This window comes from Hylobates moloch, unplaced genomic scaffold, assembly GCF_009828535.3.
Source record: "Hylobates moloch isolate HMO894 unplaced genomic scaffold, HMol_V3 SCAFFOLD_1, whole genome shotgun sequence".
Lineage (NCBI taxonomy): Eukaryota > Metazoa > Chordata > Mammalia > Primates > Hylobatidae > Hylobates > Hylobates moloch.
The window spans coordinates 149,472,661-149,490,561 of NW_026652276.1; positions in this window are offsets into that span (position 1 = coordinate 149,472,661).

A 17,901-nucleotide genomic window follows, 5' to 3' on the forward strand; every position below is an offset into this window, starting at 1 on the left:
CTAACAGGAATGTATGAGGATCCCAATATCTCTGTATCTTTGTCAATACTTATCTTCTGTTAAAAAATTATATCATTCCTAATAGTTGTGAAGTGGTATCTCATTATGGTTTTGATTTGTGTTTTCTTAATGACTAATTATGTTGGACATCATTTCATGTGCTATTGGTCATTTGTATTCTTCCCTGAAGAAATGTCTGTTCAAGTCATTTGTTCTGTTTTTAATTAGATTTGTCTTTTTGTTGTTGAGTGTTAGGAATTCTTTGCATATACTGGATATTAAACCCTAATCAGATATATGATTTGCAAATATTTTCTCCAGTTCTAGAGGTTGTCTTTTCACTTTCTTGGAACTGTCCTTTGATGCACACAATTTTTTATTTTTATGAAATCCAACTTATCTTTTGTTGTTGTTGTCGCTTGTGCTCTTGGTGTTAAATCTATGAATTCATTGCCAATTAGAAGTCATCAAGAATTACTCCCAATGTTTTCTTCTAATGGTTTTAGAGTTTTGGCTCTTGCATTTTGGTTGTTTTTCCATTTTGAGTTAATATTTTCCTATGAAGTAAGGTAGGAGTCTAACTTAATTCTATAACATGTGGTTGCCCTGTTGTCTCATCACCTTATGGCAAGGAACTATTCTTTCCTCATTGAATGATCTTGGCACCTTTGTTAAAAATCAACTGTCCACAGATGTTCAGGTTTTCTTTGGGACTTTCAATTCTAGTCCATTGATCTAGATTTGTATCCTTATGCCAATATCTCATTGTTTTGAATACTGTAACTTTGTACTAAGTTTTAAATCAGGAAGTGTGAATTCTTCAAGTCTGTTTTTCCCTTTATATATCATTTTGGCTATTTGGGGGTCCCTTGAAATTTCATGTGATTTTTGGAATTGGCTTTTCCATTTCTGCAAAAAAAAAAAGGCAATAGGAATTTTGATAGAGATTGCATTGAATCTCTATACCACTTTGTCGATATCTGTTGCCATCTTAACATTATTAAGTCTTTCAGTCCATGAACACAGGGTATCTTTCCATTTATTTAAGTCTTTAATTTCTTTCAGGAATATTTTGTCATTTTCAGTATATAAATCTTGTACCCCATTGTTTAAATTTCTTCTTTGGTATTCTTTTGGATGCTAATGTAAATAATATTATTTTCTTTATTTGACCTCAGATTGTTTATTGCAGGTGTAAACAAACTGATTTTTTCATAATGATCTTATAACACAACTTTGCTGAATTTGTTTATTAGCTCTGATAGGTTTTTTAATGGGTTCTTTGGGATTTTCTATTTATTTCATCATCGACTTTCTTACTTGGATATCTTTTATTTATTTTTCTTGCCTACTGGCAAGACTGGCCAGAACTTCCAGTATAATGTTGAAGGGCAGTGGTAAGAATGGACATCCTGATGTTATTTCTAATCTTAAAAAAAAGCTTTCCATCATTCACCGTTGAATATGATATTAGCTGTGGGTTTTTTATAAATGCCTTTAGCATATTGAGGAAGTTCCTTGCTGTTCCTAGTTTGCTGAGTGTTGTTATCAATAAGGAGTGTTAGATTTTGTCAAATGCTGTTTTTGTGCCTATTGAAATGACCACATGTTTTGGAGTTTTTTCCCCCCTTGGTTTTATAAATATGCTGCTTTTTATTGGCTTGTTTTCATATGTTTGACCACTCTTTTATTTCTTGGAAAAATCAAACTTGGTGATGGTATATAAACATTTTAATGTACTGTTAAATTCAGTTTGCTAGTATTTTGTTGAAGATTTTTGGCTTTATTTTACTAATGGGTATTGGTCTATTTTTTTCTTTTCTTGTAATGTCTTTGTCTCATTTTAGAATCAGAGTAATGCTGGAATCATAGGATGTGTTAGAAAGGGTTTCCTCCTCTTCTATTTAGGAAGAGTTTGAGTAGGATGGGTGTTACTTCTGTATATATTTGGTAGAATATATCAGTAGAAGTTATCTGACTATGGACTTTCTTTGTTGTGAGATTTTTGATTACTTACTGATTCAATCTTTTACTTGTTGGAGAAGTGTTAAGATTTTCTGTTCTTTCTGAAGTCAATTTTGATAATTTGAGTGTTTCTAGAAATTTCTCCAGTTCACCCATTTATAAAATTGTTTAGCCTACAATTGTTCATAGTATCCTCTTATTTTTAATTTCTTGAGGTCAATAGTAATATCCCTACTTTTATTTCTAGTTTGAGTTATTTATGTATTCTGTTTATTTTTCTTAGTTTGACTAAGAAATGCCAATTTTGTTAATCTTTTTAAAAAAGACAACTTCTGGGTTTGTTGATTCTTTCTATTGTTTTTCTGTTCTTTATTTCATTTATCTCTGCTCAGATCTTTATTGCTGTTTGTTTGGGATTTAGTTTTCCTTATTTTTTAAAGCTCCTTAAGGTGTAAAGTTGGGTTGTTGATTTGAGCTCTTTCTTCCTTGTTAATGTGGTCATTCGTAGCTATATGCTCCTGTCTAGGCATCGCCTTTGCTACATCATCTGTTTTCTGTGTTTTCATTTTTATTTATTTCCAAGTATATTCTAATTTTCCTAATGACTTTTTTGACCCATTGGTAGTTTAAGAGCATGTTGTTTAATTTTCATTTACTTGAGAATTTTCATTTTCCTTCTGTTATTTATTTCCATCTTCACTCCACTGTACTTGGATAAGATACTTAACATAAATTAACATTTACTGAGAATATATTATAGTGGTAAATATTTATAGCCTGGAGAATGTTTTATGTGAACTCTGCTTTCATTGTGTGGTGTGTTTCTGTATACAGCTGTTAGGTTTAATTGGCCTAGGGTGTTGTTCAAGCCTTCTATTGTTGATTTTATTTATAGATATTCTATCCATTCTTGAAAGTGGAGTACTGAAGATCCCAACTATTATTGTCAAATTATCTATTTTTTAAATTCAATTGTCAGTGTTTGTAAAATGGACCAATCAGTGCACTGTAAAATGGACCAATCAGCACTCTGTAAAATGGACCAATCAGCTGGACGTGGGTGGGGACAAATAAGGGAGTAAAAGCTGGTCACCCCAGCCAGCAGCAGCAACCCATTCATGTCTGCTTCCACGCCATGGAAGCTTTGTTCTTTCACCCTTCACAATAAATCTTGCTGCTGCTCACTCTTTGGGTCTGTGCCACCTTTAAGAGTTGTAACACTCACCGTGGAGGTCTGTGGCTTCATTCTTGAAGTCAGCAAGACCGAGAACCCACTGGAAGGAACTAACTCCGGACACATCTTGGTGACCATGAAAGAAGCATCACCAACTGGGGAGTACCACTGGACCTCTTTCACTTGCTATTCTGTCCTATTTTTCCTTAGAATTCGGGGGCTAAACACTGGGCAGCTGTAGGCCAGTTAAAAGCGACTAGCACAGCCAGCGGACTAAAAACACATGTGTCAGGCTTTCTGGGAAAGGGCTCTCTAACAATCCCTGACTCTTTGGAGTCAGGGAATGTTGGTTTGCCTGGAACCAGTTTTTGCTTTTCCTGTACTTCTGGGCTGAGCTGAGTATTGACAGAGAGGAAAACCATTCAGCTCCGGGGTCCCGACAAAATGTTGGTTGACCCTGCAGAGATGAGCAAAACTGTCAAAGTCACATCGCCCAAGTGAGACTCTCCCATCTATCCTATCTTTCCTGACCCTTGCCTCCTGGGCCCTAATGCCTGTCAGACAAACTTCCTCTCACTTCTCTTCTCCAAGGCTAGTTCCACTTCTACAAACCACTCCTTGTCACTGGTGCTTTTCTAGTTTCTCCTAAAAGAATGATTTCTAGTATAAATTTCAGGACTCTGTCCCTTTCTTCAGGCACCCAGGCTCACCAATCAGAAAGACATAATTTTTGCCCCAAGCTCCATCAGCGGGAGACTATCTGGAATTTTAGGATCCCTCCTCAGACAAGCAGGCCTAACAAAGGCTATTCCTGAAGTTAGGATATGGGGAGCCTCAGAAACGATATCCTTCCTATCCATATGATGAAAAGTGAGGACAAAAGGCGTCACTCTTCCAACCCTGGAGATCCCTTCCCTCCCTCAGGGTGTGGCCCTCCACTCCATTTTGAGGCATAACATCTTTATAGGACAGGGGTAAGGTCCCAATACTAACAAGAGAAAATGCTTAGGACTCTAACAGGTTTTTGAGACTGTGTCGGTAAGGGCCACCAAATCCAATTTTTCTCAGTCCTCTTTGTGGTCTAAGAGGAAAGGCAAGGGTGCAGCTTTTCAAGAATGCATTGCTAAGGGCCACTAAATCCGACCTTCCTCAGTCCTCTTTGTGGTCTAGGAGGAAAACTAGTATTTCTGCTGCTGCATCGGTGAACACAACTATTCCGATCAGCAAGGTCTAGGGACCGTTGCAGGTTCCTGGGCAAGAGGGGATCTGCTGCTGCATCGGTGAGTGCAACTGATCCAATCAGCAGGGTCCAGGGACCATTGTGGGTTCTTGGGCAAGAGGGGCATCTGCTGCTGCATCAGTGAGTACAACTATTCTGATCAGCAGGGTCCAGGGACCATTACAGGTTCTAGGGCAAGAGGGGAATAACAAACCAAACCCGCAGGTGATTTTTTCTTTCAGATGGGAAACACTCAGGCATCAACAGGCTCACCCTTGAAATGCATCCTAAGCCATTGGGACCAATTTGACCCGCAAACCCTGAAAAAGAGGTGGCTCACTTTTTTCTGCACTACAGCCTGGCCCCAATATTCTCTCTCTGATGGGGAAAAATGGCCACCTGAGGGGAGTATAAATTACAATACTATCCTGCAGCTTGACCTTTTCTGTAAGAAGGAGGGCAAATGGAATGAAATATCTTACGTCCAAGCTTTCTTTTTATTGAAGGAGAATCCACAACTATGCAAAGCTTGCAATTTACATCCCACAGGAGGACATCTCAGCTTACTCCCATATCTGGAACCAATATGGCTGGAGTCCTAGGTTGGGAGGCTCTGCCCAGTGAGGAAAAGCAGAAATGAGGACCTGCATTGAAAACAGTCTGGTCACTTTTCTTTGGGGTGGCTTCACTGTGCTAGGGATCCACGCCAATCCCTAATTACCATGCTCACTCCAGAGCCTGAGGGCAACATTGGTGAGGGGTGTGAGAGAGCAAAAATAGCAGCCTGCCTCTCCCTCTGGGAGCTCTGTCTCAAGGAAGTTCAGAGCTGCTACCAGCTTGAGAGCCCAGGTGGGGCAGAGGTGGGCACACTATGGTCCCAGTCCAGAGGGCTTTATCCCAAGAGGGCCAGCAGAGGCAAACTCTGCAGTCTGTCATGGCTCAGCCCCCAGGATTTGGCTCCTTTCTTCAGGGTATGCAAGGGAGCCTGACCTCCCCCATAGCTGGAGCTGGAGCCACTAATGCTGGGGTGCCTGGGGATCTAAGGCACCTGGAACTCCATGTGTGCCTGAGTGGTGGCCTTGCCCAGACTCCATGTAGCTCTCCATGTCAGTCTGGAGGCCTTGGTGTGGGGACTCATGCGGGAATCTCCTGAGCCCAGGGTTGCAAAGCTCCATGGCAGAAGTGTGGGTCCCTGGGGACTCTCACTCACTTACAATTTCCCTATTATAGAGGGACCTACCCTGGCTTTGTATCACTCCTGGGTGGGCAGTTGTCGCGTCTCGCTCCTCTCTGTTCTCCATGGGTCGAATTGTTTCCTTGATTAATCCCATTGAGTCCACGTGGACGTTCCAGCAGAAGAGGTTGTATTTACTCACAATTGTTTCTCTCTCAGTGAGAACAGTGCACACTAGCTGCTTCTAGTCAGCCATCTTGGCTCTTCTCAAATGCTTTTTATCGTTTCTCTGTCTTGTGTTCTGTGAATTCTATAACATGCAAATTGGTATGCTTGATAGTGTCCCATAAGTCCCTCTGTGTCTTCATTTTTCATTCTTTTTTCTTTCTTCTCCTTAGGCTGGATAATTTCATTTTACCTATCTTTAAGTGCACCAATTCTTCAGAAGTTACATCTTGGTTCAACCCTTCTAGTGATTTTTTCATCTTGTTTGTTGTACTTTTTAGCTCCAAAATTTATAGTTGGTTTCCTTTTATAATTTCTATCTCTTCATTTGGTATTTCCTACTTGCTCATACATTATTCTTTTGATTTCCTTTTTTTTTTTTTTTTTTTTTTTTTTTTTTTGTCCATGGTTCCCTTCAGTTCTTTGAGCATATTTAAGATACTAAAGTATTTGTCTCGTAAGTCCAATGTAAGAACATCCTTGAAAATAACTTTTCTCATTTTCTTTTTTTTTTTCTTTTCTTTTCTTTTCTTTTTATTATTATTATACTTTAAGTTTTAGGGTACATGTGCACAATGTGCAGGTTTGTTACATATGTATACATGTGCCATGTTGTTGTGCTGCACCCATTAACTCATCATTTAGCATTAGGTATATCTCCTAATGCTGTCCCTCCCCCCTACCCCCACCCCACAACAGTCCCCAGAGTGTGACGTTCCCCCTTCCTGTGTCCATGTGTTCTCATTGTTCAATTCCCACCTATGAGTGAGAACGTGCGGTGTTTGGTTTTTTGTCCTTGCGATAGTTTACTGAGAATGATAGTTTCCAGTTTCATCCATGTCCCTACAAAAGACATGAACTCATCATTTTTTATGGCTGCATAGTATTCTGTGGTGTATATGTGCCACATTTTCTTAATCCAGTCTATCGTTGTTGGACATTTGCGTTGGTTCCAAGTCTTTGCTATTGTGAATAGTGCTGCAATAAACATACATGTGCATGTGTCTTTATAGCAGCATGATTTATAGTCCTTTGGGTATATACCCAGTAATGGGATGGCTGGGTCAAATGGTATTTCTAGTTCTAGATCCCCAAGGAATCACCACACTGACTTCCACAATGGTTGAACTAGTTAATAGTCCCACCAACAGTGTAAAAGTGTTCCTAGTTCTCCACATCCTCTCCAGCACCTGTTGTTTCCTGACTTTTTAATGATGGCCATTCTAACTGGTATGAGATGGTATCTCATTGTGGTTTTGATTTGCATTTCTCTGATGGCCAGTGATGATGAGCATTTTTTCATATGTTTTTTGGCTGCATAAATGTCTTCTTTTGAGAAGTGTCTGTTCATGTCCTTCACCCACTTTTTGATGGGGTTGTTTGTTTTTTTCTTGTAAATTTGTTTGAGTTCACTGTAGATTCTGGATATTAACCCTTTGTCAGGTGAGTAGGTTGCAAAAATTTTCTCCCATTTTGTAGGCTGCCTGTTCACTCTGATGGTAGTTTCTTTTGCTGTGCAGAAGCTCTTTAGTTTAATTAGATCCCATTTGTCAATTTTGGCTTTTGTTGCCATTGCTTTTGATGTTTTAGATGGGAAGTCTTTGCCCATGCCTATGTCCTGAATGGTATTGCCTAGGTTTTCTTCTAGGGTTTTTATGGTTTTAGGTCTAATATGTAAGTCTTTAATCCATCTTGAATTAATTTTTGTATAAAGTGTAAGGAAGGGATCCAGTTTCAGCTTTCTACATATGGCTAGCCAGTTTTCCCAGCACCATTTATTAAATAGTGAATCCTTTCCCCATTTCTTGTTTTTGTCAGGTTTGTCAAAGATCAGATAGTTGCTTTTCTAAGTAAGTAGGCTGGAACTTTCTCTGCTTATTTTTGTTGATTTGGTTGTTATTGTTTAGAAATAGACCCTTTGACTATTTTAATGTATTGATAGTAACTCTAGAAATCAGATTTTTCTCCCTCTCCAGGATTGTTCTTTTCTTGTTGAAGGTTGCAGTCATTCGTTTATTACGTTTCCAAACTATTTTTGCAAAGACTATTCCTTTTTTTCTCTGAAAGTCACTCTTCTGTTATCTGTGCAGTCAACCTGTCACCTAAGATATTTCCTTGAATGCTTTGACTCAAGGGGTAAAAAAAAAAAAAGGTGTCTGACTCTAAATTCTTTCAACAGATGCTTCTAGGGAAGTAGCTTTAGACTGAGAGTGTTGAAACAAAGGCCAGCTTCTGAGCAGGTTTCTCAGTGAACCACCAGGCAGATTCAAACCTAAAACTCCAATTATTGGAGGACAAGGTTTTCATTGTTCACCCTGGCACAGGCAGACTACACCAGGACTTTTGGCCACTGTTTCCATGACCATTTGCCCCGGGGCTGGGAGATGGTTGTTGCAACACAAAATGCTGAAATTCACCCATATTCACCAGCCCTTTTCTTTCATCAAACACTCTTGTTGATGAGTCAAGTTTACAACTAAACTTGAGGTCTAAAATAGTTGATTCTCACAGTCTTGAGAGCTTAGTAGTTGTTTTGGTGGCGGAACTGATTCCTGACCTGCCTACTCTGATATCTTTTGTGTCATCGCTACTAGAAATCCTAACAAATCTGATGATATACTATCTTTCTGATAACAATAAAAATCCACATACCTGCTTGTACATAAATTACTTTAATTTAGGTTAGATGTTTTATGAAAATAGTTAATCCTTGGGTGGCTTTTTATTTTTTGCCATAAGTATTATCTCACCTCTTTGTTTCCCTTTTAATATAGTCAAATATTAAACTCTGCTTCTGTAACACATGCTCCAAAGAAACTTTAAATATTCTGGGAATGCAGAAAAATCTTTAAGCTGATGGTTCAACCTCATTTCTTGTTTATATCACCTCTACAAGAACCCAGCAATCTTCTATTTAAACATCTCAGGGCTTGGAGTTTATATTATTATCAACATTATTCCATTCCATATTTTAGAATCTTTGATTGCTGTAATGATCTACTTTGTATGAAGTTGATACTTTCCCCCACTACTTTGGTACTAGTTTATTTATGAAGTAATCACAAAATAAACCTGAACTTCTACCACATAATAGAAATGGATATTTGTAAATGGTTGTTCTCTGGGTTGTCTGAACTAAGTGTTCTTAGTCTTTTCCATTTTTTTTTCCCCACATAAACCAAGTTTTAATCAAACCACATAGGTAATAGCTTATTTATGGACATTTTCATCCTGGGAATATTATTCCTAAAACAGAAACTCAGTACTCCAGAACAATTGGCCAGCTTCAGATTGATCATTCTAGAAACTACTAAAAAGAAATAATTACAATCCGGCTTTATTTTCTTCATGAACTCACTGTGGCATCTTCCATTTAGATACTAATAAACCCATTTTGTAATGGATTTATTAGTATTTAATTCCTTAGATATATAAATTACAGAAAATTTAGAAAATAGAATAAAATGGATTATTACACTACTCTAATAATACCATTATGATTTTTCAATGTTTCTTCTTGTGCTCTATTGTGTAAGTATAATGTCTTAAGGTTTTTAAAGTTTTAGTGATAAACTCAGGAAGAAAATAATCCATATTCTCACCATTATAACATAATTAGTATTTAGAGTAAAATTAATACAAATTTTGGGCTAAATGTTTCCTTTTTTTAAAGTAAGCATTTTTAATGCAATTAGCATATATGCAATTTCATATACTACTTTTTAATATTATATGAAAATTCACTTATGTGATTACATGGTATTTGTAAGTATCATTTTCAGGTTTCGTAACAATTACCCTAAAGGTGCTATATTTAATCTTGATGTAATATTTTTATACATCTCTATATATAAAATTTTGTATTAATTTAAGTTTACTTATGTAAGTTAGAAAATTGAAAAAAATGGGCTAAACACCATGAATTTTGAAACCAAGTAGATATTTCTATGTTCCAAAAACAGGTTACAGAAATCCACATTGCTGTGAGAAATTTATGCCCACTTCACTTTGTACTTTTTAACATCAGTTTTCATCGTCTTTTATTAGGTTGGTACAAAAGTAATTGCAGTTTTTTCTGAGTAATGGCAAAAACCGCAATTACTTTTGCACCAACCTAATAGTTTGATAAGCAAAAAAAGTCATTTGTTTTTTACTTTGCAGTTCTCTAATTACAGTTGATATTAAGTTTTTAACTCTCCATGTGTGTTTACTATTGTCTTTCTTCTATGAATTACCTATTCATGCTATTTGTCAGTTTATTGATATTTTATCTTTTCATCTTGAGAATCTTTTTCAAAGTAATATTAACTTTAATTTTTGCTCCAAATCTTTTAAATCTTGAGTTGCTTCATTTTCTTTTCATGCATCGAAGTTCAAATATCTATGTATTTCTACATTTTCTATTTATTCTGTTATTTTATGCTTAAATTGTTCCTCTCAACTGTTCCATACCATTTTTTTCAGACTGTCTATGGATTGTTATTTTGCATTTAATTCTTTAATTACCTTCAAATTTACTTTGCAATTTTAATGAGATTCTGTTCTGGTTTATTTTTCTAAGACACTGAATATTTATTTATAACAGTTGTGTTGACATCCTTTGCCCTCATCTCTTTCTTCCTGGATAACAGGAAACCATCTCTCCATTCATTGAAGGTCTGAGTCTCATAGTGTTTTTAGGTCCACATGATACCATTCTTTCAACCCTGCCAACTAGTCTTCAAGGGCAAGACCCCTGAAAGAAATTGCTGAAGTCTCTGACAAAATACTTTCAGTTCTATCAAACAAGTTTTCTTTCATGGGAAATACGAGTATGTTCTGGAGAGCTGGGTCATGCAATAACTGTGAATTTGGTGGGGATTATTGTATTTGTTTTTTGTTTTACACTCAGGTCTTGTTTCTTAGTCTCTTAATTTTCCCAAATAGTGATTTTTGTCGTGATGTTTATCCTTTCCCTATCAGTTTTTTATTGGCTATTAAACCTATGTGTATACTTGTGAACCTGTTTCAACACATGAGGCTGAACTCAAATTCTGTCTAACTAGGCTCCTGAGCCTGTGAAAATCAGGAGATCTACTTAATAGTGAGAAATAAAAGATATATCTTAACTGTATCAATCGGGTATTTTTAACTGAATTTCAACTCTCATTTTGCCCAAATACCCAATAAAATATTCTTAAAAGACCCCAAATTAGACCTAAAATTTTCAACTTACTCTCAAAACAAAGTCTTTTCAACTTGTATATTTAACAAACTGATCATAGATATAGTAAAGGAAAATGAATAAAATCTTGATCTCTCGAATGAAAGAGATCTAAGTTTGAATCTTAACTCTCTCACTTACCAGTTCTGTGACTCTGGGCTAACAGACTTAACTTTTCCAGATTTGAGTGATAACTTCTTTATAGTTTACTCTGAGGATTAAAGGGAGGTGATTCTTTAAGTTCTTATGAGGTAACTGGTGTGTTATAAACATCCTGCAGTCTTGGGTATTATTATTTTATCTATTAACATACATATAATATGCATAATGCAATATAACAATTTTCAACTTTGTTGAAATGGGCAGTTGGGAAGTGGGAGTTTGTATGCTAAGTTAAGCCTTGGCATAACAACAAAAAATATTGGAAATCATAGGTCTAGTAATTTAAGCCTCTAAATATATCTCTAAAACAACAACCTGTTATATATAGGAAAAATAATTTCTATAAAAATCCTACTAAATAGGTAATAATTTCCCCCATTTAACAGATAAGTAAATTGATGTTCATAGAATTTAGTTTGCTAAAGTTTATTCAGCTGAGAAATGGCTAAATGGAAGTTTAAATCTAATTTTATCAAATCTCTTTTACTAACTAGCTCTAGCTTTTGAATAGCTTTTTTTAAAGACGCAATTTATATAATGTCAATTTTTTTATTTGAAAGGATTCTAGGTAAATCAAGAGCAATTCATAATATTTTCCCTTGTATGACGTTAGATTCTATGGCAGAAATATAGTACTTTAGAAATGTTATAATTTAAATAATAGGCTACTTCTGGCACCTATGAGACACCCGTAATTTAAGTATTAGGTTACCTCAGAATCCTATAAAACACTGCACTGTTTCAATAAGAAGTGTGTCTAATATCCATATTGAGGATGGAAGGAAGGTATTATCTTTTGTTGCAGAGACAAGGGAGGTGAGTCCAACTCATCATTTATACTGTTGATTCACTTTCCTATAATATTCTCAGCTTTTACCCAGTGAAAATGCTTATTTCCTAGCCCAGAGGCCAACAGGGTAGGGAGCAAAACAAGGATTTGAATGAATGTGGGAGGTTAGTGTTCCTGAATGGGAGAGAACTGAAGTTCTTCGGAAGAAATGGTCAATCCCCTCCATCAGTTGTGGTAAGCGGAGACTACAACAAACTCAGCAGCCACCCTGTATTAGTCAGGGTTCTCCAGAGGAACAGAACTCATAGGATATATGTATATATGAAAGGGAGTTTATTAGGGAGAATTGGCTCACATGATCACAAAGTGAAGTCCCATGATAGGGATAGGCTGTCTGCAAGCAGGGGAAGAAAGAAGCCATTGGCTCAGTTCAACTCCAAAAGCCTCAAAAGCAGGATAGTGAGAGCCCCCAGCAATCCACTGGTGTAAGTCCAAGAGTGCAAAGGCCAAAGAAATTCTAGTCTGATGTCCAAGGGCAGGAAGCATCAAGCACGGGAGAAAGGTGAAAGCTGGAAGACTTAGCGAGCCAGCTTATCCTCTTCTTCCACATGCTTTGTTCTAGCCATGCTGGCAGCCGACTGGATGGTGCCCACTCATATTGAGGGTAGGTCTTCCTCTCCCAGTCCACCTACTCAAATATCAGTCTCCTCTGGCAACACTCTCACAGACACACCCAGAAACAATACTTTACCAGCTATCTAGGCATCCTTCCATCCAATCCAGTGAACACCTAATATTAACCATCACATATCTCAACCCTCTTTTCCTGCCCATCATTTACTACATCAGCTAAAAATTCCATATACTGTCTTTTCCAGTATATTTTGTGGCTAGGGTATCCATGATGAAGCCCAATTAGATATAAAAAGAACTCTGCTGGATGATTTTACTAAGGATTTTTCTTCTCCTTGATAAACATGCAGAAAAAGAAACATGCAAAAAATAAAACTTGCTTGCTGTCTTTGGGCATGATCATGTGAGAATATGGTCATGCATCAACAGGATGCTTGTTGCTTTGAAAACACACCTTGTGACTATGGGAGAAGAGCCAAAAGAACACCAGTGACACGAACAAAGCACACGGTATCGTTGAACTGCTAAGCACCCTGCCTCCAGATTCTTCCTTATGTGAGCTCTCTTTACTGTGAAAGCAAGTACTAGTTTGTTTTTTTCTTTTTGTTTGCATTTGAAAACGCCTTAAGTGAAGCAGGAATCTCCTGGAGATTCTTCATTTTCTTAGCATAGTTTTTATTATTTTTATTGTTATTATAGATTCAGGGATACATGCGAAGATTTGTTACATGGTTGTACTGTGGAATGGTGAAGTTTGGGCTTCTAGTATACCCATCACTCAGCCAGTACTCAACAGGTAATTTTTCAGACTTTAGCCTCCCAACCACCCCATTTTTGGAGTTCTTAGTTTCTATTATTTTCATCTTTATGTCCATAAGTACCCATTTTTTAGCTCGTACTTATAAGTGAGTACTTGTGGTATTTGATTTTCTGTTTCTGAGGCACTGTTTTTCTTATCAGATCCTTTCACCATTCTCAGTAATTGATATGCCTGCTTCCCTTTACACTACCCCAAATCAATTGCTGTGACAGCAGAATGTTTCCACATTAGCTCAATAAAAAACAAGATATTATATTTTCTTTTCAAACTCCCCTGCCATTGGACTAAGGGAGAGATGTGAGGGATGTGTCATCTTCCTAAAGTGCTATTGTTTACCAACTCTGGAAATCAGAATTTTCATCATAATTGAGAGCTGGATGGAATTCATCCATTGTGGAATTCATCAATTTCACATCTATCTAAAGCAATCCATAAATGTGATGTCAAGATACGTATTTTGGGGTGTAGTGGTAGGCGTTTTACTCAGGAACTAGAAACTTTACCCTAGTTCAGTATATGTCAAACACACACAAAAAGAATTAACAAAGTAAGAGGTCTTCCCACGCCATGAAATGATAAAAACTTATTAACTACTAAACAGATAATTCAGGTATGAAGGTGTATGTATTCAACATGTATTTAGTATACATAAAGCAAAGTACATGTTCTATGAAGAGAGGATTGGTTCCAGATTGAGTTTATATGTATTCAACATGTATTTAGTATACATAAAGCAAAGTACATATTCTATGAAGAGAGGATTGGTTCCAGATTGAGTTCATGATAAAAGTGACCATACCATATTCTAGAATTTAGAGGTATCATAAAATTTCAGGTAAAATAATTTCAAGGCACCTATGAGCATTTTAGTCTTTAATCAGTTCATGGCATTATTACAAATATACACAAGCACATCTTTTGACTTTTCTGTCTCATTTTTTGTTGATACATAAGGATATGGGAGGATTTTTATTCACCAATTCATTGTTTGATCAGTTAACAGAGGGATTAGGTTATGCTTCCTAAAGAGAGCCATGTCATAAAAGTTTTGTGCCAGGGGTATGGTCTTGAATACAGTGGTGGTATTTATAAAAGTGTCAGGGGAACTGCTCCCAGAGAGATAACATGGGGTTTGAGACAGTCAGATGTCTGGGCTCCTGCTGAACTTGGTGTAAAACCCTCCCCCATCTCCTGTCTCCCTGGCAGACAAAAATATAAAGTAGAAGTAAAAGACCATCAGGATTGACATGATGTGATAAATTGCTTATAACAGGCATAGGAGAAGATGCAGGGACATAACCCATATTGCCAGTTTGGAACACTTTCTACATGGTAGAATCACTTGGAATCCAAGAAAGAAGGGTTTGTGTACTGTGGGAAGAGAAGGAGAAGACTAAAGGAAGCAGATTATTGAAATGTCACAGAGTCACATCTAAATATATGCAACATTTGCAGGTTGGAGCTTGAAAAAATACAGGCTGGAATCAGGCCTAGTTCAGAGTAACAGAAGTAGCTACACAGAGATATGATCTGTTTTTTTTTTTTCACTACTTCAGCATAAAAACAGAAGAAGGGACTATTGCACTTGAAGCAGGTATCATGGTCCATTCCAATGGGAATATAATCCTCAGAGTAAAAGAGGGCATATTTTATTTAAAAATGACAACTAAGAAGAGTTATTATTGAACATATACAAAGATATAAGAACAAAAGTGAAAATAAACACTTTCTAACAGATAATAAAGACACATCAAGAAAACATAGCCATGAAAAGACAAATGGTATAGCCACACATTTTAAAACAAGGTAAAGTAAACAAAGATAAAAGATTTTTAAAAAGATATAAATCTGAATTAGATATCAATGATATAGTTAGGCAATAGGTAAACAATATAAAGATGATATGATGACAGAACTTAGGAAAGCATTGTGTGGTGCATAATGATGTTCTAGTCAACAGCAGACCACATGTATGACAATAGTTGTATAAGATTATCATACAGATGAAAAATTCCTTTCACCTAGTGATGTCCTTGCCATGGTTAACTATGTAGGGCAATGTATTACTTAAGTGTCTGTGGTGATGCTAGTGTAAAAAAACATACTTTGCTACCAGTTGTATAAAAGGATAGCATATCCAGAGATTCAACTTCTTCCTCACTTAGCTTTGGGAGGGTGTATGTGTCCAGGAATTTATCCATTTCTTTTAGATTTTCTAGTTTATTTGCATAGAGGTGTTTATAGTATTCTCTGATGGTAATTAATAGCCTACCAACCAAAAAATATCCAGGACCAGACGGATTCACAGCCGAATTCTACCAGAGGTACAAAGAGGAGCTGGTACCATTCCTTCTGAAACTATTTTTTTCAAACTAAAAGAAGATATTTATGCAATAGAAAAAGAGGGAATCCTCCCTAACTCATTTTATGACGCCAGCATCATCCTGATACTAAAGCCTGGCAGAGACACAATAAAAAAAGAGACTTTTAGACCAACATCCCTGATGAACATTGATGCGAAAATCCTCAATAAAATACTGTCAAGCCGAATCCAGTAGCACATCAAAAAGCTTATCCACCACGATCAAGTCAGCTTCACCCCTGGGATGCAAGGCTGGTTCAACATATGCAAATCAATAAATGTAATCCATCACATAAACAGATCCAACAACAAAAACCACATGATTATCTCAATAGATGCAGAAAAGGCCTTTGACAAAATTCAACAGCCTTTCATGCTAAAAAATCCCAATAAAGTAGGTATTGATGAAGCATCTCTCAAAATAATAAGAGCTATTTATGACAAACCCACAGCCAATAGCATACTGAATGGGCAAAAACTGGAAGCATTCCCTTTGAAAACTGCCACAAGACGGCCGGGCGCGGTGGCTCATGTTTGTAATCCCAGCACTTTGGGAGGCCGAGGCAGGCAGATTGTGAGATCAGGAGATCGAGACCACGGTGAAACCCCGTCTCTACTAAAAATACAAAAAAAAATTAGCTGGGCGTGGTGGCGGGCGCCTGTAGTCCCAGCTACTCAGAGAGGCTGAGGTAGGAGAATGGCATGAACCCGGGAGGTGGAGCTTGCAGTGAGCCGAGATCGCGCCACTGCACTCCAGCCTGGGTGACAGAGCGAGACTCCGTCTCAAAAAAAAAAGAAAACTGCCACAAGACAAGGATGCCCTCTCTCACCACTCCTATTCAACATAGTGTTGGAAGTTCTGGCCAGGGCAATGAGGAAAGAGAAAGAAATAAAGGGTATTCAATTAAGAAAAGAGGAAGTCAAATTGTCCCTGTTTGCAGATGACATGATTGTATATTTAGAAAACCCCATTGTCTCAGCCCAAAACCTCCTTAAGCTGATTAGCAACTTCAGCGAAGTCTCAGGATACAAAATCAATGTGCAAAAATCACAAGCATTCTTGTACACCAATCACAGACAAACAGAGAGCCAAATCATGAGTGAACTCCCATTCACAATTACTACAGAGAGAACAAAATACCTAGGAATACAACTTACAAGGGATGTGAAGGACCTCTTCAAGGAGAACTACAAACCACTGCTCAATGAAATAAAAGTGGACACAAACAAATGGAAGAACATTCCATGCTCATGGACAGGAAGAATCAATCTCATGAAAATGGCCATACTGCCCATGGTAATTTATAGATTCAATGCCATCCCCATCAAGATACCAATGACTTTCTTCACAGAATTGGAAAAAACTACTTTAAAGTTCATATGGAACCAAAAAAGAGCCGGCATTGCCAAGACAATCCTAAGCAAAAAGAACAAAGCTGGAGGCATCACGTTACCTGACTTCAAACTATACTACAAGGCTACAGTAACCAAAACAGCATGGTACTGGTACCAAACAGACATATAGACAAATGGAACAGAACAGAGCCCTCAGAAATAACACCACACATCTACAACCATCTGATCTTTGACAAACCTGACAAAAACAAGCAATGGGGAAAGGATTCCCTATTTAATAAATGGTGCTGGGAAAACTGGCTAGCCATATGTAGAAAGAAGAAACTAGATCCCTTCTTTACACCTTATATAAAAATTAACTCAAGATGGATTAAAGACTTAAATGTTAGACCTAAAACCATAAAAGCCCTAGAGGAAATCCTAGGCAATACCATTCGGGACATAGGCATGGGCAAAGACTTCATGAATAAGACACCAAAAGCAATAGTAACAAAAGCTAAAATTGACAAATGGGATCTAATTAAACTAAAGAGCTTCTGCACAGCAAAAGAGACTACCATCAGAGTGAAAAGGCAACCTACAGAATGGGAGAAAATTTATGCAATCTATCCATCTGACAAAGGGCTAACAGAATGGGAGAAAATTTATGCAATCTATCCATCTGACAAAGGGCTAATATCTAGAATCTACAAAGAACTCCAACAAATTTACAAGAAAAGAAACAAACAACCCCATCAAAGTGAGCAAAGTATATGAACAGACATTTCTCAAAAGAAGACATTTATGCAGCCAACAGATACATGAAAAAATGCTCATCA